The sequence below is a fragment of the Monodelphis domestica genome, chromosome 1 (assembly GCF_027887165.1).
Source record: "Monodelphis domestica isolate mMonDom1 chromosome 1, mMonDom1.pri, whole genome shotgun sequence".
Lineage (NCBI taxonomy): Eukaryota > Metazoa > Chordata > Mammalia > Didelphimorphia > Didelphidae > Monodelphis > Monodelphis domestica.
Window position 1 is genome coordinate 52618700 of NC_077227.1, and position 26515 is coordinate 52645214.

A 26515-nucleotide genomic window follows, 5' to 3' on the forward strand; every position below is an offset into this window, starting at 1 on the left:
GCTGTGTGACCCTGGGCAAGTCACTTGACCCCCATTGCCTAGCCCTTACCACTCTTCTGCCTTGGAGCCAATACACAGTATTGACTCCAAGATGGAAGGTAAGGGTTTTAAAAAAATAATAATAATAACTACTGTCATTATATTATTTCTATTGTGCTAAGATTTAAGAAGCACTTTGCAAAGATCTTCTTGTATCCTCACAACATCCCTGGAAGGGTAATGCTATTATTATTCCCATTTTACAAATAAGGAAACTGAGACAGACAAAGATTAAGTGACTTGCCCAGGGTCATATGATTAGTAAATGTTTGAAGCTGCATTTGAACTCAGTTCTTCTTGATTCCAGGTCCAATGTTGTCCATGCTACAGTCTAATGACTTCATCCAGCTAAATTTTACCCAGACACCTTGAGCCGTCCCTGGACGTCTCCAACCCCCTAATATTAGCACTGCCCTACTTTATGTATTCAGATAATATCCATTAATTTCTGGAGAACATCTAGGACTCTGAAAGAAACCAGGGCACCCCTGGCCAAAAGTGGCATTGCTAAGCAACTGGTATCCGAGGATCCAGTAAGAGAATCCTAAGGACAGAGTGGGAGTATGCTTGAGGCTGATGGGGGAATCTGCCCTGTTAGGAGAGAAAACAGCAATAGCCTAAGTCCCTGGACTTTTAGCCACATACCTGGAAAAATACCCAGCCACCTCCAGATCTGGGGTCCCATATTTACTAAGGACACAGTCCCTGGGAAAGCAGAATCAAGGGAGACCCTTACTTAAAGGTCCCTGACCATCCAGAGTGGGTATACTTCTGCCACCTACAACCCATATGACCTTGGACAAATCATTTCATCTCGCTGGGCTTACCTCAGTTTCCTCATCTGTAAAATGATGTACTAGATGACTCTTAAGGTCCCTGGCAGCTCTAAATGTGTGTTCTTACAGTGACTCCACCCTACATTCTTCCACTTCCCCCCTCTTGCTCTCACCCTGGAGCCCCCAATTCAGGTGCATAAGAATGTCCCCATCACCTTCCTGTGGGTCCCCATCCCCTGAGCGGAGGAGGAAGGAGAATGCCTCTTTGGCTCATGGGGTCCCACACTTTTAAGTGTGTTTACTCTACAGACAGATGGTGTGAAACTGTATTGAGCCCCCAGGCGCTTCCCATCTGACAGTTATTAATATTTCAAACAGATGTTTAGCTAGTCAGGCTGTCAGACGCCAAACAATAAGTCTGTGGCTGCCATTGGTTGCTTCGCCTCCCCCCACCCTCTGGCTCTGCCAGCCTTCACTGAGGCTTGCCCCTGCCATAAATCAGCCTATGCACCCAGGGCCTCCAGACCGAATATGGAATGCTGTTGTGTGAAAGGAGTCTGGGGATGACTGTTGGCACGCTCTTGACTGTGCTAGCTCCGGAGTACAGATTATCTTCATTCACTCATTCATTCATTCAGTAGGAATGTATTAGGAACCTAAAACCTAAGTAGGCCACCTTTGTGGTTTACAGGATAGAGAGCCAGGGCTGGAGATGGGAGGTCCTGGGTTCAAGTCTGACCTCAGACCTAGCTGGGTGACCCTGGGCAAGACACTTAACCCATTTGCCTAGCCCTTATCACTCTTCTGTCTTAGAACCAGTACATGTTATTGATTCTAAGACAAGATAATGGTTTGGAAAAGGAAAGAAGAAAGTAAACTATGTAGTAAGTACTTAAGAAGTGCTTTATCACTCATTGATTCTGAGGGGATGGGAATAGACCTCCTGTAGGAGGATGCCCCATGGAATCTGATTTATTGTGTTTTCTGATTGGCTTCTTCTAGGAAGCCAGGGATTCTTTTTCCCCTTTTTCCATTTTTTTAAACCCTTGCTTTCTGTCTTAGTATCAATTCTAGGTATTAGTTCCAAGGTAGAAGAGTGGTAAGGGCTAGGCAATGGGGGTTAAGTACAGCTGGGAAGTGTCTGAGGTCAGAGTTGAACCCAGGACCTCCCCAAAACTCAGGATTCTCTGAGGCAGAGGTGAATAGAGAGTACATCCCAGGTTTGGGATTGGCATTGAGACAGGAGAGAATACTATGGGTGGACAAAAGTAATTCAGCTGTAACATAAAATGTTATCATGGAGAATAGTAACCTGAAATCAGATTGGGAAGGGCTTTAAATGCCAAAGTGCCTTGTTTTCCTAGATGTGCTTGGGCGCCACCGATGCCTTTGTAAAGGAGTGATGCGGTCGGATTTGTGCTTTCAGAATACCAATCTGGAAACTGCATGGGAGATAGTTTGTAGAGGGGAGAGACTGATTACAGGGGAGGCCAATTAAGGGGATATTGTCATAGTACAAGGGAATGGTGATGAGGCCCTATCCTAGGATGGTGAGTCTATGAGGGGAGAGAAGGGACAAATAGATGTGAGATAAATTATGGAGGTAGAATCGACAAGATATGGCAGATGATTGGATAGGAGGATAAGGAGAGGAAAGAGTTAAGAATGACTAGAATGGGGCAACTAGGTAGCCAGAATCTAGAGATGGGAGGTCCTAGGTTCAAATCAGCCCTCACATTTCCTAGCTATGTGTCCCTGAGCAAGTCATTTAGCCCCAATTGCATAACCCTTACCTCTCTTCTGCCTTTGAACCAATACTTAGTATCAATCCTAAGACAGATAGTAAGGGTGAGAGAGACAGACAGACAGACAGACAGACTCAAGGTACAGAAGTTAGGGGGCACAGTATGGAATCAAAAGGACTTGGGTTCAAATGTGGTCTCCGGCACTTTCTAGCTGTGTGACCCTGAGCAAGTCACTTAGCCCCAATTGCATAACCCTTACCTCTCTTCTGCCTTTGAACCAATACTTAGTATCAATTCTAAGACAGATGGTAAGGGTGAGAGAGACAGACAGACAGACAGACTCAAGGTACAGAAGTTAGGGGGCACAGTATGGAATCAAAAGGACTTGGGTTCAAATGTGGTCTCCGGCACTTTCTAGCTGTGTGACCCTGGGCAAGTCACTTAACCCTGTTTGCCTAGCTCTTGCCCATTCATCTTAGAGTTATTACTAGGACATAAAGTAAAGGCTTAAAAGTAACAAGAAGAATGACTCAGGGTTTGTGAACCTGAGCTACCTGGAGCACTACAGGATCAGAAGAGGTCCTCTCATTTCACGTAGAGGGATTAAAGGTTCTGACCACTTGACATGTGCTCATACCCCGAGAGGAGCCCTACAAAGGGAATCGTGATGTTACCATTTTCTAACTCTGGGTCTTGACACCATCCAAATATCCTACATGCTGTGATTTCATCAGTGTGAGGAATTCCCTCTCCTCAAGCACCTCGGTGGTGACTTATTATCTTAGTGTGGTTTGATTGATGACAGTAAAGGAGACCCCCATTTTGACCCTTTTGCCAATGGCTCTCCAGCATCCTGTAGTTGAGTTTAATCAATTTCCCTGTCCAGAATGGCGATACTGTGACACATGTAAAGGCCCAGAGGGGTTTGGTGGAATCCATGTTCAATGTGACACAATGGAAGTGAGGAACAGGGAGAAGAGCTAACATGATAGGCTAATGGGATCGATAGGAGCTCAGCGTTGAGAAAGGGAATGGGAGCTTCCTGTCTTGCTCTACTTGGCTGATAATCAAATCGCTTGTGGAGGGCTGTCTTCCGTTTGGGACAGAACACTTTAGGACTGTCTTCAGGAAAAGTATGCCCATAGGAACATGACCAGGATGATAAGAAGACTAATAGTAAAGATCTCTCTATTAGTAAGCACTAGGTACAGAATTCCAAAGCCAGGAGTCTTTCTGCCACACCACTATTGCCTCAAAGAGGACCTCTGAGGTCTGCCATAACTCTCAGACTCTGTGAGTCCATGACACCATCCCATCCTTTTACATCAAACGACTTCAGTGTTCTAGAACTCCCTGGGCAGCTGTCTCCATTGAAGAATAAGCTGGCCCATTGACGAAAGGCAACTATAGCTTACAGCAGAGGCATTTATTAGGCTCTTTATAAAGTTATTATTTGGTCAGAATGTATGGGGTGTGTAGGGAGGACTAGCACCTCTGGTGTGATGGCTTACTGACACCTTTCCAGGGCTGCCCATCCACCTTGGTGTCCATCTTTCACCCAATTCTCACCTGTGGCTCCAAGAAGCTGTAACTTGGACAGTGGCCACACCTTAGTAAAACCATCATGGCAGATGGCATAAACCAGGTGGAGGGTAACCGATGAGCCACAAACATATCAGTGATTTAGAGGGGTGTCTGTCCACCCCAAGCCTGTGAAGACTTCCCTAGCAGAATGGACGGAGAACAATTTGCTCCAACAGCCATGAAGTCGGCTGAAGTAGGCCTGGCAGAATGCTTAGTTTGGTTAGACACAGAAGAGGCTGGAGTCATCCACTGCATCCCAGGTTGGTTGCCAGTTATCCTGACTTTTGTCTTGCCATTGGACTTCATTGACTCTGAAAGAGATGGTGAAGCTGCTGACTTTGTATAATTCTGTCACACTGAAATCCAATTTACTCAAGAGGTCACCCCATGATACGACTGATTCTCTTTGAGAAACAACAGACAAACAACAATATTATTAACATACAAGGTTTGGAGAATTGTTCTAGGCTTCCAGGGAAGAATGGATAAAGATTTCTTAAAGAGAGGTAGGTAGAATATTCATATCAAACTTAAGTGGGTACCAACTGCCAGCCTGGGTTTGTCTTGCCCAAAAGCAGAGGGAATAACATGAAGACTAAAGGGAGGAGGATTCATGGTATGGTTAGTTGAGATTAGAACAGTTTGATCAAAGACAAGAGTAGATGAAAAGGAGAAGTATGAGACAAGTTTGGGAAGACACTAGATTGTAAAGGGCTTTGAATGCCAGAAAAAATACATTTTAATTTAATTCTGCAGTTTAATTTAAATCTGAGAGCTGATGAGGATTTTTGAACAGAAGAGTGATGGGCTGAGATCTCTGCATAAAGGTAATTCTGGAAGTTATGTGAAGGCGGGCTTGGATAGGAGGGACAGTGAAGTTGGGAAGACCTGTCACAAGGTTCCTATAGTAGACCAGAGAGCTAGCAACTAAGATTTACCTAGGGTGAATGCAGTGGGAATAAGAGAGTAATAGAAAGAAGGAGAGATGATGCAAGGGTAGAATCAGCCCCCAAACTCTTCTCAAATCAGTCTTCCTTCCTATCTATAGAGGTAGTGTGTCATAGTGGAGAGAGTATAAGCCTTAAGTCTGGCCTCATCCACTTATTAGCTATTAGACTCAGCCTCAGTTTCCTCATCTGTAAAATGGAAAAAAATCTCATAGGACTGTTGTAATGAACAAAGAATACATGAATAGAATATATACAAACATTTTGTCAACTTTAAATCACTAAGTATCACTAAGACTGTTATTATTATTCCATTCCCCACCCCCTGCTCAGGAAGCAAAATAGGATTGTTCAGGCTGATTTGTTAGCACACTGAATGCTGGAGAGCCATGGGCCACCCCTAAGCTCTCCCCTCAGGCTGCTGGGGAGCCTGGGATCTGCCTGTAGGCATAGAGAGAGCTTTTGTCCTGAAGGGATGGAAAGAGTGGGGCCAACCATTAGGCAAGGCAACCCTTTTCAGAGTAACCCAGGGTAAACCCAACATTGAGAAGCAAGACAGAGACACAACCACTACCGAGCACTGGGGCCAGTTTCCCGAGGAAGCCTGGCAAGGAGAAGATAGCCTGGAAGAGTGGCGAGAGAATGGAGGGAATCACTTGGAACCATTTATTAAAAAAGATCTTGGGGCTCACCCATTCTAGCCATCAGCTAGGGCTGGGGTAGTTGGTACAATGGATAGAGTATCTGACCTGGAGTGAAAAGACCTGAGTTCAGATCTGACCTCAGACACTTCCTAGCTTTGTGTCTCTGGGCATTTCCCTTAGCCCTGTTTGCCTCAGTTTCCTCATCTGTAAAACAAGTGGGAAAAGAAAATGTCAAACCATTCCAGTATCCCTGCCAAGAAAAGCCCAGCTGGGGTCACAAAGAGGCAAATACGCCAGAAACCATAAAGTCTAAATGTTTCATTTTACATGAGAAGAAACTAGGTCCCAGGGAGATGAGATTTCTCTCAACGTTGTACAGTTAATTAGTGACAGAGGTAGGAGTAGAAAACATCTCAGTTGCCCCACATCTGTAAAACTAAGGCAACAGAGTAGATGATCTCTTATAGTCCTTTCAAGCTTATACAAGTTTGTTAGAAGTTCCCTAGCACCCCCCCTTCACCCCTCTTTCAAGACAACAGCTCTATCGGAGGAGATAGAGAACATTCGCCTTTTTTTAAACCCTTACCTTCTGTCTTACAATCAATACTATGTATTGGTGTCATGGCAGAAGACTGGTAAGGGCTAGTGGTATGGGCAATGGGGATTAAGTGACTTGCCCAGGGTCACACAGCTAGGAAGTGTCTGGGGCAAGATTTGAACCCAGAACCTCCCATTTCCAGTCCTGACTCTTTATTCACTGAACTACCTAGATGCCCCCTGCTAGGGAACCTTCTTTGACCATGGTTCCTCTGGAAATGAAAAGTGCTAAGAGATTGCTCATGAGAGAAGTCCTAACGTGGAGAGGTCACTACCAATCTGGACGGCTCAGTTGCCCCCCTCAGGGAATCACTCCAGACTTGGTCAAATGACACAGTCCTGTGGCTCTCACACACTGTGGCATTTCCCTCAGGGTGTATGCTGAGCCCAAGTAGCCTTGGACAGTTTGTCAGTCAGTCCACAAACATTTGTTGAGCATTCATTATGTGCCAGACATCACACTAAGCACTATGTCCTGACAACAATCTGAGGGAGCCAAAATGTGTGTGTGCAGGGGTTGGGAGTGGTATTTCTGGGTGACATCAGGTGGTAGCAATTGTATCTTGCTTTGTCTGCTCCCTTAGCCCTTCCTCTAGAAGAGCACACAAAACAAATGGGCATATCTCCTCTGGGGTACCTTCCTTGTACCACCCTCTGCTTTTAAGTCTCCCTCTTTCTCCGAATCTGTATCCGAGGGATAGCAAACCTCTTCCATCCAGCCTTGCTCCCACCCCATCTGCCTTGTTCCATTTGGAGAGGTTGTCTGCCAGCAGTACCAGAAGTGAGGAACTTTCAACTGACGTGGGGGGTCCATTGGAACTGGCACCTGGCTGAGAGAGAGCAGCAGGAATGGGGGAACCAAAGTGGAGGGTTTGGGAGGGGACACCAGCATCTGCCATCATTCTCCAGACTTCAGAGGCCCTCTCTGCAAGAACTGGGTACCTGGCAGGGTGAGCATGAGCCTTTGAGAAGGAAGAAAAGGAGGACATGAAAAACTGAGGCAGAAGCAGGATTAACAGATACCAATACAGTTCAGTTTTTGTATTGCTAATAATAATAATTGCTAGCATTTCTATAGCACTTTAAGATACACCCAATGCATTGATTCATTTGATCCTTACAACAACTCTGGGAGCTAGGTGCTATTATTCTCCCCATTTTACAAATGGGGAAACCAAGGCAAAGAGATTCAGTAATTTGCCCATGGTTAAACAGCAAATAAGTATCCAAGGAAGAATTAGAATTCAGGTCTTCCTGGTTCCAAATCCCACACTCTAGTCCCGAAGGAAGGAAGGAAGGAAAGAAAGAAAGAAATAGAAAGAAAAAGAAATGAAGGAAGAAAAAAGAGAGTAAGGAAGAGAGAAAGGAAGAAAAAGAAGAAAGGAAGGAAGAAAGGAAGGAAGGAAGGAAGGAAGAAAGAGAAAGAAGAAGGAAGGGAGGAAGGAAACAAAGAAATAGAAAGAAAAAGAAATGAAAGAAGGAAGAAAAAAGAAAGAATTTAAAAAGTGAGTAAGGAAGAGAGAAAGGAGGAAAAGAAGAAAGAAAGAAAGAAAGAAAGAAAGAAAGAAAGAAAGAAAGAAAGAAAGAAAGAAAGAAAGAAAGAAAGAAAGAAAGAAAGAAAGAAAGAAAGAAAGAAAGAGAGAGAGAGAAAGGGAAGGAAGGAAGGAAGGAAGGAAGGAAGGAAGGAAGGAAGGAAGGAAGGAAGGAAGGAAGGCTAAAAAGAAGGGAGAAAGAAAAAAAGAAAGGAAAAAACAAAGAAAGGAAAGAAGGGAACAAGGAAGGAAGGAAGGAAGAAGGAAAGAAACAAAGAAAGCAAGAAAGAAACAAAGACTAGAAGGCAGTTATGCTGAGTCTCTAATTCCACACCATCACCCACAGACCAGGTTTTTCCCTAATTGTCACTTTGGAATAGGAGCCCTCAACCTGCTCTCTCCACGCCTCCTCTCTCTCAGCTAAGACTGCCAGAGAGAACCTGACTGAATTGGATGAGTCGGGAATCACCAGGACCAGGACCTACTCATTGTCCTGCCTTGCCCATTCTGGCCCCTGCCCAGCTGGACTCAGTTCCTCAGGAGGGCTGCATTGTTCCCACACCTCCCCCACACGCACTTCATTCTGGGCAAGGCCAGGTCTCTGTGTCTCCTTTGCTGCTAGAGGGGATGAAGTTATAGCTGCTTGCTCAGGGACTGTGAAATTCCTTCTCCCTGACCTTTTCTGTGATGTTATTAAAAGGTTTCATGGCCGGTTGTTTCAGAAAAAAATTAAGAAAAAAATAAAATATTTCAATCTCCATTGAGAGCAGGGGCAGAATCTCCTGAGACTGGCTTCTCTCCTGCTTTTCCCTCCTCCCCCGGCCCCTCACCACCACTTCTGCTTGCTCTTAGGTGTGCCCTTCCCAGTCTGAAAGTCTATTGTCTAACACCAGAAAGGGCCGTCTGGACTGGTTCTAGAATCTCCACAACTAGAGAGACAGAAAAGGCATCTTTGCGTGTGCTTGCAGACAGGGGTGAAGCGTGTCATGGTAACGGTTAATCTGCAAAGGACCAAGGTTTAAGTAAACTGCAAGCTTGCTGGGAGTCCACAGTATGAGGTAGCAGCTAAAAAAATTAACATGATTTTAGGCTGAAAGGTAGCTTCCAAATGCAGGGGGTGAATGAGAGTCCTGCTCTACTTGGCCTAAGTCAAGCCACGTCCAGAGAATTGTGATCACTTCTGGGCACCAGATTGTAATTTTTTAAATAAGATTTCATTTTTTTTCAACCAACAAATATCTGCTTTTTCTCCCTCCCACACCTTCATCATTCATTGAGAAAGAAAGAAAGGGATGCCTCATATACTTCCTAGCTAGGTGACCCTGGACAAGTCATTTCTCCCCATTTGCCTAACCTTTGCCCTTCTTTCTTAGAGTTGTTATTAAGAAAGAAAGAATTAAAAAAAAAAACAAAGGAAATAAAAAGAAAGGAATAGACATCCCATGATTCAAATATATATCATTGAACAAAACAAATCCCCACATTGGCCATGCAGTGTGTGTGTGTATGTGTGTGTGTGAGTGAGAGAGCGAGAGAGAGGGGGGGGGGGGGGCACACAGGTATTTACTGAATTTTTCCTATGTGACAGACACTGCTGAATGAAGATTTAGGATAAAAATGACACAGTCCCAGTCCTCAAGGAACTTGGATCCCACTGGAAAGAAACAACATGTACATAAATCATTTGATGCAAGTTTTATACTGAGAGGGAGCCAAGTAGGTCAGTGGATTAAGTGCTAACCCTAGGGGTATGAGGTCCTGGGTTCAAATGTGGCCTCAGACACTTCCTAGCTGGGTGACCCTGGGCAAGTCACTTAACCCCCATTTCCTAGCCTTTATTGCTCTTTTGTCTTGGAACTAATACACAATATTGATTCTTAGGCAGAAGGCAAGAGTTTGAAAAAAAAAGAGTGGATGCTGCTCTTTATCAGAGAAAAGAGTATCCACATACCCTGTGAAATCAGGGATGCTTGAAATGGTAAAGTAGAGACCCACATTCTACAAAGAACCTTCACCCATTCCCATCCAGCATGTACATCTTGGCCCAAATGAGCAAACGGATGCCCAAGCATCCAGAATCCACTGTAGTGAAGGAAAAGTGAGATGAGAAATGGTAAACCCAGGGGAAATTCCCAACATCAAAAATCGCCAATAGATCTAAGAAGAGATTGGGGAGAGAGATCACCAGATTCGAGGAATGATTGCTCAGCCCTTGGACATCACTGTGGCCCAACCTAACATCAAACAAGAGAGGACTAGGAAGGGAAGCAGAAGATGAGAAAGGGAAAGTAGCCCCCCAGGCATAGTCAACACTCCTCCCCTAGTAATAGCCCTAAGCATTTCTTCCAACCCTCCCACCCACTTTCTTTTTTTCTTTTGAAAATGTTTTAACAAATTTATAGTCTCTTCCTCCCATCTCCTTACAGTAAACAAAAATGAAAAGAAAAGAAAACTCTTGTAGCAAATATATATACTCAAACAAATTAAATGTCCTCATTGGCCATGGCCCAACATGTGTGTCTTAGCCTGTATCTTGAATCCATCCCCTCTCAGGAGGCAAGATGTTTCATCAACACTCCTTTAGAATCCTGTTTGATTCTCATTTTTCAGAGCTGTTCTTGCTTTACAATGTTGCTATTTTTGTATACACTTTCCTTCTGATTCTATTCACTTTGCTCTGCATCAGTTCCTACAAATCTTCCCAAGTTTCTCTGAAATCATTCCTTTCATCACAATAATATTTCTTTCAGCACAGTATGATTCATTTACATTCACATACCATCATTTGCTCATTTAGGGGCACCCTATCAGTCTCCAATTCTCTGATGCCACAAAAAAAAAAAGAGCTATTTAAATATTTTTATACTGATGGACCCATTTCTTCTTTCTTTGATCTCTTTATTCTCCCACCCACTTTCCTGATAATTCATTCCTGAAGCAAGTTATCTCTCTCTAGGCTTCAGTTTTTTTTTTCCCCTGTAAAGAGTATGTCAAATTAGGTAACCCTTCAAATAATTAATAAACATTTATTAAGCACCTGCTTTGTGCCAGGCACTGTGCTAAGTAAGGCTTCTCACTAAAGTCCTATGATCCCATGTTGAGAATTCCATGGCTCTCCTGGAAATGGCCTGTCCTTCCTCACTTCTCCCTTTGGCTTGTTAGATATATCTTCTAGGGAGCTCCTCAAGAGAGGAAAGTCATTCTGCTTTTTCCAGTGCTACTCCTGCTATCCTGGTGCTGCCCCCATATTGTAGATGAGTGCTTTCCACCCTTCCAGGAGCCCCAGGGGGAATTGGCTGGCCTCTTCCACTTTTCTCCCTTGGATAAGGACTTTACCTCATCCCATTTCTATCAGCTGACAATCCCTTTTCCCCTCTAAGCCGACAGCTTGGAGAAGAGTCTGGGGATGTACAATCTGCAGAGCACAGCTTCTAATAGGTCCCTCATTCATTCCGTTGATACTATCTCTGTTTCTCACTCTGCCTGGCCCCCCTTTCTGTTGCCTCATTGATTCAGCCTTTCAGGGGCTCACTGGGACAAGGGGATCGATATAAACTGTTGTGCTTCCCACCCCCAGACTCCACCAGTTAAGGCCAAGGTTGAGGGAGTGGGCTGGGGGGAGAGAAGTGATGTGGTCCTTCCAAGCTGGCCCAGAGAGCAGCCAACATCAATATCCTAGCATTTAAAATGCTAATCACCTTCCCTTTCCATTGCCAGGCTGCATGGCTGACTTGAGGAGCTGCGGGGACTGCCCACAGCTTCCAGACCCAGGGAACACAGAACAAACCCAGGACGTCCATGTAGGACCAGAGGGTAGGGCTGTGGCACCCTGTCTTGGTCTCTCTTGGTTTCTTCTGTTTAGAGAAATGAGCTGATTCCACTGTGGTTCTCTGTGGCCATACTTACTGGTATCTCCAATAGCCTCCATCCCTGAATGCCCTGTGGATTTGCTCCCTGCCAGGAAGGCATCATCTTCCAAATCTGTTTTCTCTAGGCACAGGCAACCTCCAAGAATCCCAGAGGCTCTCTGCTCCATTGACCCTTTCTGTGGCGGAATTAGGGGAAAGCAACAGTGACTGGAGCTTCTGGTCATTTTACAGATGAGGAAACTGAGGTCAACAGAGTTAAGTACAGGGTCACACAGATAGTAAGTATCTGAAGCCAGATTCAAACTCATGAAGATGAGGCTTCCTTGCTCCAGGCCCAAGACTTATCCATTGCACTGCCTAGTTGTATAATAGAGATAATACTTAAGACTACCTACATCACAGAGTTGTCAGAAGGCAAGCAATCTGCATACTCTATCGTATCATTGATACTCTCCCATCTAGTCTATTCTATGCTATTCTATACTATAGAAATATGAGTTGCTTTTCATAGATTTCAAGCTGGAAGGCACCATAATAGTTACTCATCCAAGTCCTTCATTTTACAGAAGAGGATCTGAGGTCCAAAAAATTGGTGACAAAGTCATACAGGAATCAGTAGCAAAACCAGGGCCAGAACGTGTCTTCAGTCTAATCCCAGGACCTTTTCTATTATACCATGCCTGTGTCACTGTTCTTGTCCCTAGTATCAGATCCTTAGTATCAATGATCTCCCCTCAGAAGTAGTCTTCAGGTGAGTGGAGAGCCAGAGGCCATGGATTCAGAGGAAGTCAAGCTCACTGTGACTTGGGATGGCCAAAGAAGGCTCTACAGACCTGAATCAGAATTCTCTCTACTGCATTCCTGTTCGACGTGCCCATCAGGCCTTTGCATTTCATGAGGTGGAGCACTCTACCTCAAGAGACGACCCTTTCTGCTTCTACGCAGCTTTAATTGTTAGAAACTCTTTCCTCCATTGGGTCTAAATCTATTGCTCCACCACTTCTGCCCATTGCTTCTTGCTCTGGCTGCTCTCTGAGGACAGGCACAATAAGTCTAGACCCCCTGATAACCTTTTAAATATTTGACTGCAATGTGGATGTCCCTCTTCAGGCTTCTCTTCTGTGACCAAAGCCATCATTCCCAGAAGAATGTTTTCCAGAAGTTGTCCATGATCTATGGATCTCAAGGTTCCTATCGAGAATGTAAGGCCCCAGCCCTGTTTAGGACCTCTCCATTTGTGACTCAAGATGCTACAACTCACTGCCTACTCACTCCCAAAGGTTTCCTCTGGTACTTGTCTCAGACTGCCGCATTCAGTCCTCTGCTGCCTTTCTAGACAGCATAGGGGCACATCTCAGTAGATGCTCCCCAAATCCCAATGGGCTTTTTAAAAGGGTCAGAGGAAGAATGCTATCCACATCCAGAGAAAGAACTGTGGGAGTAGAAATACAGAAGAAAAACATTGACTTGATCATGTGGTTCCATGGGGCTATGCCTGGGGATATCTCCCTAGTGCAAATATCAATAATATGGAAATAGGCCTTGATCAATGACACATGTAAAACCCAGGAATTGTGTGTTGGCTATGGGAGGGGGGGAAGAGGGGAGGGAAAGAACATGAATCATGGAACCATGAAAAAAGATTCTAAATTAACTAATTAAACAAATAAACTTTAAAAAATAAAAAGGATCATAGATGTAGAGCTGGAAGGGACCTCAGAGGTCATCTACTCTGACACCCCCATTTTACAGATGAGGAAACTGAACCCCAAAGAAAGGACTTTCTCATATACAGGGAATAAGTATCTGAGGTAGGAACTGGAGCCAGGTGCTCTGACTCCACAGACAATGTTCTTTCTACTACAGCACAGGATGGTCTTTCCTTAAATCTAAGAAAGAAGTCATGAAGTATGGTGGGGCTAAAATCCTCACACCTGGAGAGACTCTGGATGTCCTGCTCTCAGAGTCAAAGGAGGGTCTGACTGGAAAGGCAGGAGCAAAGAGACTTGGCAAGTCAACCTTCTTTATCCAATTCTTCAGGCAGCTAGGAGGTACAGAGGATAGAATGCCAGATCTGGTGTCAGGAAGACTTTCCGGAGTTCAAATCTGGTCTCAAGATCCTTACTAGCTGTGTGACCCTGGGCAAGTCACTTGACCCCCATTGCCTAGCCCTTACTGCTCTTCTGCCTTGGAACCAATATACAGGATTGCTTCTAAGGTGGAAGTCGAAGGCTTAAAAAAATAGGAAGGAAAAGAAAGTGTCAATGGAACTGAGACATGAAGGAGGCAAGGAGGAGCCTAGAAGGCAGAGGTGAGAAGGGAGTACATTTAGGCAGTCAGCCTAGGAAATATATTGCTTTCAATGAAGAAGAATAAAAAAGGCCAGTTCGGCTAGACCTTAGGTACATGGAAGGGAGTGATGTGTAACATAGTGCACAGCTTGGATGGAGCCAGTTCTACAGGATTTTTATTGCTTAACAAAGGAATTTATAATAAATCCTGGAGGTAATAGTGAGTCATGGCAGTTTGTTGAGTAAGAGCTGAGACCAACATTATCTGACTTGTACTTTAAGAAAATCACTTTGGCAGCTCAGTGAGAGATGGATTTGAAATTCAGAGACAAGTTCAAAGGCTCTTACAGTAGACCAAAAGAGAGGTGACAAGCCCTAAGCTAGGGTGATCACTGTGTAATTGAAGAGAAGTGGATACATGAGGGGAAAAGTGCTAAGATTTGGCCACTAATTATATATGTGGGATGAGTGAGTACAAGGGGTTAACATTATGCTACGGTTTTGAGCCTCTGTGGGTGGTTGACTGTGTGTCTGCCCAGATTCCGAAGCCTAACAAATCCATTTTTCTCAGTTTCTTTCTTTTGGCATCATGCCCACTCTCTTTTCCCCCAGTAATATGCATAGGTTAGGGTTGACTCAGTTATTGTCTGCTAATGATAGAAATTAATGACAATAACAATTATTCTATGTCTGATGCTGATAGAAATTATTCTTAGTAACAATAATTCCTTATTAATTACCGTAGGCCCAAGAAATGACATGGACTCAATAGGAGAGGCCAGATCTGGACTCAGTTGTACAGGACCAGTGAAAGAGTGGGCTGGTGACCCACTATGCCCTCTGCCCAAGGCACATCAGGAGCCCCAGTTTTCAGACAACTCCCTACAACCTACTTGTGCCCTTCCTCTTTCTCTCTCTCTCTCCTCCCATCTCTATATCTCCCCCTCTTCCATTGGCATCTTAATTGATCTCATTGTTCTCCAACCCCTTGAGACCGGAGACTCCAGCTGTGCTTAAACAGAACAAAATCTCTTCCAATTTCCCCACCGTTTAAAAGAAAATTGAATTCTTTATCTGCAGCAGGGGGAGGAGAAGAGGAAGAAGGAGGCCAAAAAAAGACTGACGGGCTAAACATAAATAGTTAAATAATCTGAGACCAGCTTCCAAATTGGCCAAGAAGGCAAAGGTAAATAGATTCACACCTTTTGTTTTTGAAAGAGACAAGAGAGACTCTCCTGGTTGTATTCCTTGTTTCTTTCTGATCTTATCAGTTCATCTTTCTAAATAAATTGGGAAACAGAAGGGGGATGGTTTTAAAAAAAAGATCGAAAGAAAAAAATGCCAGGAGAAAAGAGACATAGTGGAGTGATTGGCAGCTCTGAAGTCCTGTCTGTCTGTCAGGCCTCAGTGCTCTTTGGCTGTGTTTATCTCTTTAATCTAAATATCAATCCGCAAAAGCAAAATGGAATGGAATAAAAGTCATGGCGGGCACCAGGACTAAAGAGGGGGAGAGCTACTGTTTGTAGTTTTAACCACCATTGCTACCTCCCCAACTCCTGATGAAGCTGTCCATGGTGCCAGGGCCTTTGCTCTTCAAAGGAGACACAGGGGGGCAAAAGGGGGCTATGGTTGAATGAAGACAGTGTTTCGACATAGTTTGTGCCAACCCAAATGTTTTCTTACCTCTTCTCAACCTGATGGAATTGCCATCACTCTTCCTGTCTGTACATGGAATCCAGGAATCTTTGAGGGATTGTCGGACACCATCTTGTCTATCCTCCTGCAACCAGGTGGGCTTATTTGATTCTGTTCTTTAAAATCTCCCAAGATGGAGCCCATAGCCTCCTTCTGTTGCTTTAGCATTTCATGACCCAACCCAGAAAAACGTTAAATGTTTCTACATTTCACCTCAAGCCTCTTTGCTATGATTTCAGCTCATTTGCTCTCACTTTGTCCTCAGTGAATGGTTAGTCACCATCCTCCCCTGAGAAGCAGGAGATCTGGGCTCTAAAAACCCATTTGCTATTAAGTCTCCTTGTGACAAGTGATATCCCTTCTCTGAGGCTCAGCTTCAAAGATGACAGACTGGACCAGATTGGCCATCTCTCAGCTCTCAGCATTTTCTTTGATTGGACTGTCCCTATGCCTGGAATGCTCTGCTTCCCCATCTCCACTTCCTGGCTTCCTTTAAGTTCCAACTAAAATTCCATTTTCTACAGGAAGTCTGTCCTAACCTTCCTCCTTTTAATTGTTTTCTGTTTATCCTGTATGTAGCTTGTTGGTATACATTTATTTGCTTGGTCTGTCCCCCATTAGATTGTGAGCTCTTCTAGGGTAAGGACTGCCTTTTGTCTCTTTTCTGGCTTAGAGCAATACCTGGCACATAGTAGGTGCTTCATAAATGTTTATTGATTGACTGACTAGATGTTCTCTGAGGTGACCAGCCAAAGCCTTCTGAGAGTCTGTGATTACATATGTTCCAAGTCCATCAAAGTTACCCTTCAGGAAACTGGCAGCTGATTGGTTTTATTCAGCATAACTCCTAAGAATAGAGAGTTGTCCCTTGAGGTCAAGGGAAAGGGAAGGGAGGAGAGGGATAGACTGCTGAGGGGCTGACAAGGGCCAGAAATGAGTTCATTGATGCAATAAGTTGAATGCTCTTTAAAAAATTCACTCCACCATCTACTAAAAAAGATTGAGTTCTAGGAGAGAGAAGGGACCCAGAGAAAGCCCAGTGGTAGAACATTGGCAATACTGGACCAGAAGGTTGGCTGGGAAAAGGTCAGAGAGTGGGAAATTGTATGTGGGCCTTCAGTCTTTGCCCCTCGGTGTGTTGGGAGCAAGGGATCTAGTTGGGGAGTGGGGCGGGTTAAAGAGAAAGGGAAAAAAAGGAGTATTCATGATGTTTGGAGCCAAAAGAGAAAAAAACTTTACTATAGAAATGGTGCTGATCTCCTCAAGCTTTCAAAGTCAGTCAGCATGCATTTATTAAGCACCTACTATGTGCCAGTGCTAAATGCTGGAAATACAAAGAAAGGCTCCCACACACAAAAAAAAAAATCTCTACTCTTAAGGAGCTCACAGTCTAATAAGAATAGCCACATATAAACAATTATATACAACAAGATACACACATATACCAGAAGGTGCTAGCATTAAGGAAGATTGAGAAAGGCTTCTTGTAGAAAGTGGAATTTTAATGTTGGGACTTAGGTATCATTTATTGTGAAAACAATGTTTGTTTTCAAATAAACAAATAATACTTGCTTAATTTTAGGACATGGAAAAGGTTCAATGTGTTCATTTTCTTGTTTGTTTGTTTTTTTGTGGTCCAAATAAAATAACCCAAATAGACTACAGTGAAAAGTTGTATGTTTTGATCTGCATTCCGACTCCAACAGTTCTTTCTCTAGAGGTGGAGAGCATTCTTTCCCATAAATCCCTCTGATTTGTCCAGTATTATTGTATTACTGAGAGTAGCTAAGTCTATCACAGTTGATCATTCCACAGTATTGCTGTGACTACATATCATGTTCTCCTGGTTCTGTTTACTTCATTCTGCATCAGTTCATGTAGGTCGTTCTAACTTTTTCTGAAATTATCCTGCTCATAATTTCTTACAGCACAATAATATTCTATCACCAACATAGACCACAATTTGTTCAGCCATTCCCCAATTGGTGGACATCCCTTCAATTTCTAATTCTTTGACACCACAAAAAGATCTGCTATAAATATTTTTTTACAAGTAGATTTCCCCCACCTTTTTTTATCTCTTTGGGATACAGAACTGGAAGTGGTGGTATTACTAGATCAAAAGGTATGCATTGTTTTATAGTTCCTTGGGCGTAGTTACAGCTTGTCCTCCAGAATGATTGGATCAGTTTACAACTCCACTAGCAATGCAGTAGTGTCTCAATGTTGGCCACATCCCATCCAATATGTATGTGAGTCATTTCTTTACACATTTTTAATTTATATGTTTGGGGATTTTTTATATCACATTCATTTCTACATTTCCATATTGACTCCTCTCAAGAAACTGTTTGGCAAAACCAGCCAACATACTGGCCACTTCTTTTATTTTTTTAAGCCTTTACCCTCCATCTTAAAACCAGTTTTTGGAACTGTATATCAGTTCCAAGGCAGAAGAGCAGTAAGAGCTAGGCAATGAGGATTAATTGACTTGCCCAGGGTCACACACCTAGGGTCTAAGGCCATATTTAAACCAAGGACCTCCTGTCTCTAGGCTTCAGTCTCAATTCACTGAGCCACCTAGCTGCTCCCTTCCTCCCCTTCTCCCACTGCCCTGTCTACTGAGCATTTCTAATGGTATATACAATTTTCTATACCCATAGTATCTTACTTCTACAATTAAGGAAGTGATTGTGCACTCTCTCAACTCTTCTCCAGGGATATAACTGGTCATAATTATACTGTTTGATTTACTTTTATTGATTTTGTTTATACACTCGTGTAGTTGCTTTGCAAATAATTTTCCTGGTTCTCTTTAGTTTACTCTGAATCAGTTTAAAGAATTCTTCCCATGTGTCTCTAAACTCTTAGTATTTGTCATTCCTTATGACAAGGGAAATTCTCTTGTATTCATATTTTTCGCCATTCTCCAACCCATGACCATCTCCTTCATTTCCAAATCTCTGCTGCCACAAAAAGTATTGCTATGACTATTCTGGAATATATAAGATCTTTCTTTCTGGGGTACATATGCCTAGCATGGAATCCATTAGGTCAACAAGTATGGATATTTTGGTCACTTTCTCAGCATAATTCCAGATCACTTTCCTGCATGGATGAACCAATTCACAACTCCATTCACAAGCATAGTGTGTCCCATGTCTATGAAATCAATTCTATTGGGAACTTATAGACTCTTGGATATAGGGCTGGAAAACACCTTTGAGGCCTTTGGACCCAAACTCTTCATCTTCCAAATGAAGAAACTAAAGCTCAGAAAAATTAAATGATTTTCCCAAAGTCGCATAGGCAACATTTGTGAAGCTGGGATTTGAACTCAGGTTCTATGACCTCAAACCCAGTGCTTTCTTCACCATGGCATCCAGACTTCTCCTGCTATGGAAACTTCTTCTGTTGATGTGCAACTATGTCTTATCTACAATGTAGCCTCACAGATACCTGGGACACTAAAAGGCTTGTCATGGATCACATAGCTAGGATACGGTAGTCCTCCAGACTCCAAGAAAGGCTTTCTAATTGTAATACCATGCTGCCTATTTCCCCACTTTACTCATGGGGAAACTAAAAACCTATGAGAAAACTTGCCTACAGTCATACAATGAGTAAGGAACTGATTTGGATCCAGATCACAGGCCTCCTATCTCCAAGTCTGGCTATATTCCATTAATAATAATCATTAGCATTTATATAGTATTTTAAGGTTTACAAAGTGCTTTACTAATATCGTATCCCCAAAATATTCCTTAGGAACCAGATGCTATTATTATGTCTACTGATGAAAAAATTCACAGAGGCAGACTAATATTAAGAGACTCACCCAGGGTCACACAGCTAATAATTGTCTAAGATCACATTTGAACTCAGGTCTTTCTGAATCCAGATCCAACATTCTATCTATTGTTCTACTTAGCTGCTATCCCATTAGTTTGGGGCTCTTAGAACTCATCCCCCTTTATCCCACCTGCCAGAAAAGCATCCTAGTAATGATCCAGACAGTGTAGTACAGTAGATCAAGTGAGGGTCTTAGAGACAGAAAAACCTGCTTTTGAACCCTGCCTCAGACAGTTACTAGATGTGACCCTAAACAAGTTAATTAATCCTTTCTAAGCCTCTGATGATGATAGCACTTACCTCACAGGGATGCTGGGAAGAGCAAATGTGATGATGTATGTGAACATAATATGGGCAGATAGGTAGCATTATAGTGCATAGAGTGCTGCATCTGGAGTCAGGAACACTCATCTTCCTGAGTTCAAATCTGGCCTATTTATCATTCACACAACAAGCATTTATCGAGTAACTACCATTGGCTGATCTTTAGGTACTGGGGAAACAAAGACAAAAACAAAACATTCCTCTATGAGGAATTTATATATTTATATATATATAGAGAGAGAGAGAGACAGAGACAGAGACAGAGACAGAGACAGAGACAGAGACAGAGACAGAGACACAGAGAGAGACACACCAGTGTTGGTGTAGATGACAGGTCCAAGCGTGGGCTTGGTCCTGCTCTGGCTTCCATGATGAGAAATCAGAAGACAAGAAGCCTAGGACAGTCCCCAGGAAGGCACCCTTGCTTCAGTTGCTTTGTAGTCTCATTTTCTCTCTCTGAGGAATCCCCAGATTTTCCCCACCAATAGGTCCCCTCTTTTTTCATGGTCCCTTCCAATCCTCACAACATACGAGCTAGCAGAGAGTATCATAGGACATTGGGAACGGTCTAGGAGAGGACCAACATACCCGCCTGCCATTTATTTATTTCCTTTAACTAGAGAATGATGCCAAAAGGGTCCATGACTTTTGGGCAGCTAGAATCATATCCCCTGAGAGCTGGAAGGAGCCTCAGAAGTTATATAGTTCAATCCTGTGCCCTGCCTGCACCCCAAAACAGGAATTCCCCTTTACGAAGGTAAAACCAGAACTAGGTTCTTTTTTTAACCTCTTACCTTTGGTATTAGTATCGGTTCTAAGACCTAAGAGTGGCAAGGGCTAAACAATTGGGGCTAAGTGACTTGCTCAGGGTCAGCTAGAAAGTGTCTGAGACTAGATTTGAACCCAGGTTCTCCCAACTCTGGGCCTGTAACTCTATCCACTATGCTACCTAGCTGCCCCAAGAACTAGGTTCCAACCCATATTCCTTCCCTTGGTCGTTGTTTTGAGTGGCTTCTCTTGGTGAATCCCAGCTTCTCTTTCTGTCAAGTCAAAAGAATAACTTTTCCCTCTCTCTGCCTTCCAGGGGTAGTTTCAGAAGAGATGAAATGATATGGAAGAAAGCCTATAAAAATCAATGCAACTGAAGGAAAAGACACATTTTAATAATGATAACTCATATTTATGTGGAGGTGTATAACAATGCACTGGGCCAGCCTGGGTCAGGAAGTTCTAGCGACTAGAGAGGAAGGAATTAGAAAGAAGTGAAGGAGTACAGTCTAAGCATGATTCTCGGCACTTTACGATCACAGTCATTTTGCCTTTCCCCATCCCACCTCTAACTCCCCCCAGATATCAAGCTTTTTCTCCAGCGTCCAGCTCCTAGAGCAGGCTGGCACTGCCCATTGGCAGACACAGAGAAACACTGGGGCTGGCTGCAGTAAAATACCCCTGCTGGCAACTATCTTAGAGATCATCGGTGATTTATATTTCCTACATCGGACTTTGACCTTAATTTCTGCTGTTGGTATGGGGCTGTAAAATTCATTAGGGGCCTGAGAGAGGAGTGATTGAGATGTCAGTTGGGCAATCGTGTGGTTATTTAATCTATCAGATGTGCGGCTTGCCATTTAGGTGGACAACAAGAGAATATGAAATCAATATGGTTCATTAGCAGGGAAGCTCGCGCCTGGCCCAATCAGCACCCGCCAATGACAGCAGCTGAGGCGGGCACGCAGACACACCATGGCTGTGTCACCTTGGAGAACGGGCATGTTCCAGCATGCATGGGCAGATGGGGTCCCAGCCAGGCAGGATCCCACACCCAGAGCTCATCCCTCCAGTGGTATTCCAAAGGCATTCTCTCCCTTTCTGCCATCACAGTGGTCTCCCACACTGGGTACTCTCATCCAGCAGACTGCACATCACCTGGAATGAAGGGGCCCCAGTGTCTGAGAACACAATGCAGAGACCCAGCAGGTGGGAGCTTTCACGACTCCCCCAGGGGGTTGATTGGACAATGTGGTTTTTTTGGCTTCTCCTCCTTCCCATCACATCATCATGTGGCAAGTTTTTCCATCTCCCTAGCTTCTCAAGTCCCCCCTTAGCAAATCTCTGGACATCATCTCTTTCTGGAAGAATATACTTCTGAAACCTTCTGTCTGCCCTACTCCCCCGCCCATCACTCTGACCCAAAACACACGCCTCCACCCAGGCCCCATCACTGACGGTGATGAGCAATGAGACTGGAGTAACTTCTGATTAGAAGTCCTTCCCTCTTCCCACACTGTTCTTGCAGCTGAGGGGGTGGGCTGGGGCATAGCTGGAGAAGCCATTCTCTTTGTTCTACAGCAGAAATCAAAATGGCCAAATGTCACTCACCTTGGTTTGTGGGAGATGGAAGGAGGGTTGGAGGAAGAGAGTGATGAAGTTAAACTTGAGGTTAGAAATGGGGAGTGATGAAAACAGATTTGCTTGGTTGGGACCAAGGATCATTGGAGGGGATTGAGACTGTAGGGGATTACTACAACTGCTATACTGTTATTGTTAGAGTTATCATATATTGATTATAGTTTTTCTTTAAAAAGAAAAAAAGACATCCCCCCATCAATAAACAAAAAACTGGCCACCACATTTCCCAGGGTCAGTCTTCTTGAAACATTCTGACATCCTCTGGGTTGCCCCACATCTATGTGAAATAAAGTACTTTGTTTACTAATTATTATTAATGATATTGTTTCTCACACTTAAGGGTTCTCTCATGGTGGGCCCATGGCCACCAGCTGCAATGATTCAAACCTGGTCTTAATAAGTGCTTTACAGAGTCTAGCTCTTCTACAATCCCCTCCTTTCCCCTCTTTTCACCTCAGTCCATACTACTGAGGTTGACTTTGGTTTTTGTTTTTCCTTGATGTATATCAACCCCTCTGACCACTCTAGTCACAGTGTAAGAGATGGATAGGTCATTGTTAAAAAGAGACAAAAGGGGGCAGCTGGGTAGCTCAGTGGATTGAGAGCCAGGTCTAGAGGCGGGATGTCCTAGGTTCAAATCTGGCCTCAGACACTTCCCAGCTGTGTGACCCTGGGCAAGTCACTTGACCCCCATTGCCTAGCCCTTACCACTCTTCTGCCTTGGAGCCAATACACAGTATTGACTCCAAGACGGAAGGAAAGGGTTTAAAAAAAAAAAAAAGAGAGAGAGAGAAATAGGACCTGTATTGGAAAAAACCTGGATTCAAAGTCAGAGCTCTTGGGTTTGGAACCAAGCACTGATATTTACTACCTATGAGGCTGGACAAGTCACTTAATTTCTCTGTACCTCAGTCTCTTCATCTACTAAATGGCCTTTAAGATCCCTTCCAGCTTTGTATCTATCTTACAAAGTTGAGTTTATATCTGGTTTTCTACATTTGCCGTTTGATGACTATGGACCAGTCTTCTACTACTACTACTACTACTACTGCTGTTGCTGCTGCTGCTGCTGCTGCTATTGCTACTACTATTGTTATTACATATGACATACACATACATATAATTTTTTGAGGGCAGGGATGTATTTTCTTCTTTCTTTGTATCTCAACACTTAACACAGTGCTAGGCACATAATTAACAATAACTGTTTGCTGTCTGTATATTCTTTTATTAGTTTTATTTAATTAGTTAATTTAGAATACTTTTCCATAGTTACAAGATTCACGTTCTTTCCCTCCCCTTCCCCCAACCCCTTTTCAAAGCTGATGCACAATTCCACTTGGTTTTACATGTGTCATTGATCAAGACCTATTTCCATATTATATATATAAATCACTTTACATAGAGGCCTGTGGAAAGGACCATTTACTTAAATATTTGCACTAGGGTGATCATTTAGAGTCTATATCCCCATCAAACCATGTGATCAAGCAGTTGTCTTTCTTCTGTGTTTCTGCTCCCACAGTTCTTTCTGTGGATAACATCTTTCTCATAAGTCCCTCAGAATTGTCCTGGATCATTGCATTGCTGCTAGTAGAGAAGTCCATTACATTTGATTGTACCACAGAGTATCAGTCTCTGTGTACATTTTTCTCCTGCTTCTCCTCCTTTCACTCTGCATCAATTCCTGGAGGTTGTTCCAGTTCACATGGAATCCCTCCAGTTCATTATCCCTTTCAGCACAATAGTATTCCATCACCATCAGATACCACAATTTTTTCAGCCATTTCCCAATTGAAGGGCATCCCCTCATTTTCCAATTTTTGTCACCACAAAGAGCGCAGCTATGAATATTCTTGTACATGTCTTTTTCCTTATTATCTCTTTGGTGTACAAATCCAGCAGTGGTATGATGGCTGGATCAAAGGGCAGACCTATTTATATATTCTTTACATAGTAATATATGTATATACTATTTTCCTCAGCAGATTATAAGCTCTTTGAGAGTAGACACTGTTAATTTGGGGGGATTGTATACATGCCTAACACATAGTACTCCCTAAATATAGATAGTTTTTGCTTTATATAAATTCATATTATGCAAATTTGACTATGGAAAGAATTCTGAAAGAAATGTATATTCAAAGAAAACCCTGGGCTAATTTTACTATAGTAACATAGGTGTGTTCTCTCTCTACTCTTGGTCCTCCATTTGGCACTCTATGCTCACCTACAAAAAAAGAACCTTAAAAAATAACCACCAAATGAAAGCAGAAGAATGTGTAAAGAAACCACCACCATCAGTCTGGGGACTTGGACTGAGACCTCTGGCAAAAGGAGAGGATACCTTTGCTGGGCTACTCCCACGCACCCATTTGTCCAGCCCCTGTGTGTGTGTGTGTGTGTGTGTCTTCTATCTTTCTAGGCTTAATTACTATGTGTCTGTTTCTGGCCCCAACATAGCACCAGTCTTCTCCTATCTGTGTCACTGTTCAGCCCCCATGTGTCTACCTCCAAAGTATATTCCCTCTCAGTTCTGGCCAGGCTGCCTCTGGTTCCCAAGTGTTCTTCCTCTTGCTCCCTCTTCTCTGTCCCTGGTTCCCATGTATCTTTGAACCATGATCTGTCCCTCTCCCATCACAAGCATATGGCCACTTTTTCCTTCTCTCCCTCCTTTCCTTCCCTTCCTCACTCCCATGTGTTATATAAAAATCACTTTACATAGAGGCCTGTGGAAAGGTCCATTTACTTAAAGCAAGAATTATCTGTAAATGTTTTTCCTTGCCTGCTACTCTTTCTCCTACTCAGACCTTTTCTTACACCGTTCCTGTGCCAACTTCATTATGACTAGTGGGTCAGTGTCGGACCTCAGCTCCAGAGTGTTTTGCTCTTGGCTCTAGCTTGGTCACTCCTGTTTATGAAACCAGCCTGCACCAAATGAGCAAATCTTTCCTCAAAGGGAGTTGGGCCCAGAGATTTTCTTAACTTCCAGGAGGAGAAGAAAGAAAAGGAAGAGAGAGAGAGAGAGAGAGAGAGAGAGAGAGAGAGAGAGAGAGAGAGAGAGAAACACACAGATAAAGTTTGATACCTCCCTACAATAATTAAGCCTCCCTCTTGATAGAGCTCTTGAGAAGGCTATCAGCCTTAACAATCTCAACCTCCATATGTCTACAAACCACTGACACTTTGTTGGCATCCTTTTGGATGTGCCGTGGAAAAGTAGCCCTCCTGTCCTGGGCCCTGTTATTGTCCTTCAGTTATTCAATTATGTCAGACTCTTTGTGATCCTCTAGGAGTTTTCTTGACAAAGATACTATTTCCTTCTCCAGTGGATTAAGGCAAACAGAGATTAAGTGATCTGCCCAGGATCACATAGATAAGTAAATGTCTTAAGGCTGATTTGAACTAAACTAATCTAACTAAACTAATCCTCTCTCTCTATCTATCTCTCTCAATATCTCTCTCTCAATATCTCTCTTACTCCTTGTCCTCCAAGCCCAGCACTCTATCCACTGAACCATCTAGTTGCCTCATATTATGAGTCCTATCTATTGGAAATCTAGTTAGTTCCCCCTCCATCCAGAATCACAGTTTTCTCATGCAATTTCAAGACTTGCTCTTGGGATCTAGATGTTATATAAGCAGTGAAAAGGTAGAGCCCCATTGCTCTTTGAAATGCCTTCAAATAGAAATAAAATATCCATATGGGGGAAACCTACCTTTTCACCTTTTTTTACTACTATTTTCCTACAAGAACTCTCTGATGAGACAAAAAAAAAGATATATTCTTTATCCCTGGAAAACACCTTGTCAAAAACCCTGCCTCCTCATCTTTGCCTAAGTCATCATCTCCACTTGAAATGCCCTCTACTCTCTTCTCAAAGTACCTTTACCTAAACTATCCTTCAAAGTCAAACTCAAGTTCTAACTTCTTCTATTCAATTTTAATACAGTAACTGGCACTTAGTAGGTGCTTAATAAAGATTTAATGAATTGGACTAAAATTGAATCACCTTAGATAGAAGTGATTTCTCTCTACTCTGAACAGAACATGGGACTTACCTTACACTGCCCTATATGGTTAATTACCTCTTTCTGTGAAGATATCTTATCTGTCCAATTAAAGAATGAGCTCCTCAAATGGCAGGACTAAGTTTAATGCTTCTTTTTTAAGACCCCCTCCTCACAAAATGTCTGGAAGAATGGCTTGT

At 43.2% G+C, this 26515-nt stretch overlaps 1 protein-coding gene across 2 annotated transcripts in view; it reads left to right on the forward strand.

Annotated features, from left to right (window-relative positions):
• The window catches only part of CDH23 (cadherin related 23), a 655553-nt gene that overhangs the window by 394679 nt on the left and 234359 nt on the right, over positions 1-26515 (forward strand). The window lies entirely within an intron of this gene.